This window comes from Phyllobates terribilis, unplaced genomic scaffold (genome assembly GCF_046119375.1).
Source record: "Phyllobates terribilis strain yellow unplaced genomic scaffold, ASM4611937v1 Scaffold_55__1_contigs__length_8800988, whole genome shotgun sequence".
Taxonomy (NCBI): Eukaryota; Metazoa; Chordata; class Amphibia; order Anura; family Dendrobatidae; genus Phyllobates; species Phyllobates terribilis.
In genome coordinates, this window is record NW_027362815.1 from 770,388 (window position 1) to 773,299 (window position 2,912).

Consider the following 2,912-nt stretch of genomic DNA (forward strand, 5'->3'; position numbering starts at 1 on the left):
ATCCAAGGCGAAGGCTGGCCGGAGCCAGAGCTAGGGCAGGCTGGAGCCAGGGCGAGGGAAGGCCTAAGCCAGAGCGAGAGCAGGCTGGAGCGAGGTGGAGAGCAGGCCGGAGCCAAGGCGAGGGCAGGCCAGAGCGAGACCAGGCCGGAGCCAGGACGAGGGCAGGCCGGAGCCAGGGCGAGAGCAGGCCAGAGCTAGAGCCAGAGCAGGCGGCCAGGGCGAGGGCAGACCAGAGTGAGAGAGAGAGCAAGCTGGAGCCAAGGCGAGGCCAGAGCCAGAGCAAGAGCAGGCCAGAGCAAGACAGGCTCAAGCCAGAGCGAAAGCAGGCCAGAGCGAGAGCAGTCCGGAGCCAAGGCGAAGGCAGGCCACAGCCAGAGCGAGAGCTGGCCAGAGCCAGAGCGAGAGCAGGCAGGAGCCAAGGCGAAGGAAGGCAGGCCGGAGCAAGAGCAGGTGCTGGCCGGAGCCAAGGCGAGGGCTGGCCGGAGCCAGAGCAAGGGCAGGCCGGAGCCAGGGCGAGGGAATGCCGAAGCCAGAGCGAGAGCAGGCTGGAGCCAGTGCGAGAGCAGGCCGGAGCCAAGACGAGGGCAGGCCAGAGCAATTAAACTGATAAGAACAGATACTACACTTGATCTTAGCCAAAAGGCCGAGAAGCGATAACCAGAATTGGTTTCGAACTACGGAGCCACCCAAGCCTGAAAAGTCCATTTGTGGAGATGAGCTCCTGGACTCCCGTTAAGAAGACATGTTGTCAACCTCTAGATCCCTTACATGCCTGCACTTTTCGGCTTGCTGCTGCTGCTGCAATCCACGCGTTTTAGATCTGCATAACTCTACCTCTTTAAACACAGCACCCTCACCCCCTGCTGTTCCCACCCGCCTCAACACCGTTGGAAGGGAGGAGAACCAATTAAGGCGGGGGGTGGGGTGGAACGAGCAGCTGTCTACCTTAGCAGGGGGGCTGCTGAGCCAGGACGAGGGCAGGCTGGAGCCAGCGCGATAGCAGGCCAAAGCTAGTGCCAGAGCAGGCGGCCAGGGCTAGGACAGACCAGAGTGAGAGCGAGAGCAGGCCTGAGCCAAGGCGAGGCCAGAGCGAGAGTAGGCCGGAGCCAGGGCGAGGGCAGGTGAGAGCCAGAGAGAGAGTAGGCCGGAGCCAGGGCGAGGGCAGGTCAGAGTCAGAGCAAGAGCAGGTCGGAGCCAGGGCAAGAGCAGGACGGAGCCAAGGTGAGGGCAGGCCGGAGCCTGAGCTATGGCATTGCGGAGCCAGGGCGAGACCAGTACGGAGCAAGAGCGAGAGCAGGTCGTAGCCAAGGCAAGGGCAGGCCAGAGGCAGAGCCAGGGTAGGCCAGAGCAAGAGCAGGCCAGAGCGAGAGCAGGCCAGAGCCTGAACGAGAGCAGGCAGGAGCCAAGGCAAAGGCAGGCCAGAGTCAGAGCGAGAGCAGGCCGAAGCCAAGGCAAAGGCAGGTCAGAGCCAGAGTGCGAGAAGGCTGGAGCCAAGGCGAGGGAGGGCAGGCCGGATCCAAGGAGACGGCAGGCCGAAACTAGAGCGAGACAATGCCGGAACCAGGGCGAGGGCAGGCCAGAGCGAGAGCAGGCCGGAGCCAGAGCCAAGAGGAGGGCAGGCCGGAGCCACAGTGAGAGCAGGCCAGAGCCAGGGCGAGGGCAGGCCGGAGCCAAAGCGAGAGCAGGATGGAGCCAGGGCGAGGACAGGCCGGAGCCAGTTAGAGGGCAGGCCGGAGCCAGTTAGAGGGCAGGCCGGAGCCAGGGCGAGGGCAGGCCGGAGCCAGGGCGAGAGCAGGCCGGAGCCAAGGCGAGGACAGGCCGGAACCATTGCAGGAGCTGGCCGGAGCCAGGGCGAGGGCAGGCCGAAGCTAGAGCGTAGGCAGACTGGAGCCAGGGCGAGAGCAGGCCAGAGCCAAGGCAAGGGCAGGCCAGAGCTAGAGCCAGAGCAGGCCGGAGCCTGGGCGATGGCAGACCTGAATCAGAACGAGAGTAAGCCAGAGCCAAGGCTAGGGCAGGCGAGAGCCAGAGCGAGAGAAAGCCGGAGCCAAGCAGAGGGCAGGCCAGAGAGAGAGCAGGCCAGATCCAGAGCGAAAGCAAGCCAGAGGCAGAGCGAGAGCAGGCCGGGGCCAGAGCAATAGCAGGCAGCGGCCAGGGCGAGAGCAGACCGGAGCCAAGGCGAGGGCAAGCCAGAGGCAGAGCCGGGGCAGGCCAGTACCAAAGTGAGAGCAGGCCGGAGCCAAGGTGAGGGCAGGCCAGAGCCAGAAGGAGAGCAGGCCAGTGCCAGAGCGAGAACAGGCCAGTGCCAGAGCGGGCGCAGTCCGGAGCCAAAGCAAGGGCAGGCCAGAGCCAGAGAGAGAGTAGGCCTGAGCCAGAGCGAGAGCAGGCCGGAGCCAAGGCGAAGTCAGGCTAGAACCAGAGCGAGAGCAGACCGGAGTCAAGACGAGGGCAGGACAGAGCAAAAGCAGCCTGGAGCCAAGGAGAGGGCTGGCCGGAGCCAGAGCAAGGACAGGCCAGAGCCAGAGTGAGAGCAGGCCAGAGCCAGGGCGAGGGCAGGCTAGAGCAAGAGCAGGCCGGAGCCAGGGCGAGGGCAGGCCGGAGCCAGGTCGAGGGCAGGCCGGAGCCAGGGCGAGGGCAGGCCGGAGCCAGGGTGAGGGCAGGCCGGAGCCAGGGTGAGGGCATGCCGGAGCCAGGGAGAGAGCAGGTCGGAGCCAAGGCGAGGTGAGAGCAGGCCGGAGCCCGCACGAGGGCAGGCCGTAGCCAGGGCGAGAGCCGGCCGGAGCTAAGGCGAGGGCAGGCCAGAGCCAGGGCAAGAGCAGGCCGGAGCTAAGGCGAGGGCAGGCCAGAGCCAGAGAGAGAGCAGGCGGGAGCCAGGACGAGGGCAGGCCGGAGCCAGGGCGAGAGCCAGCACGAGA

The 2,912-nt window shown here is 66.2% G+C and overlaps 1 pseudogene; it reads right to left on the bottom strand.

Moving 5' to 3' along the window:
- Positions 1 to 549: 549 nt before the first annotated feature.
- Positions 550 to 655, bottom strand: LOC141192226 (U2 spliceosomal RNA; annotated as a pseudogene).
- Between the last annotated feature and the right edge of the window lie 2,257 nt (positions 656 to 2,912).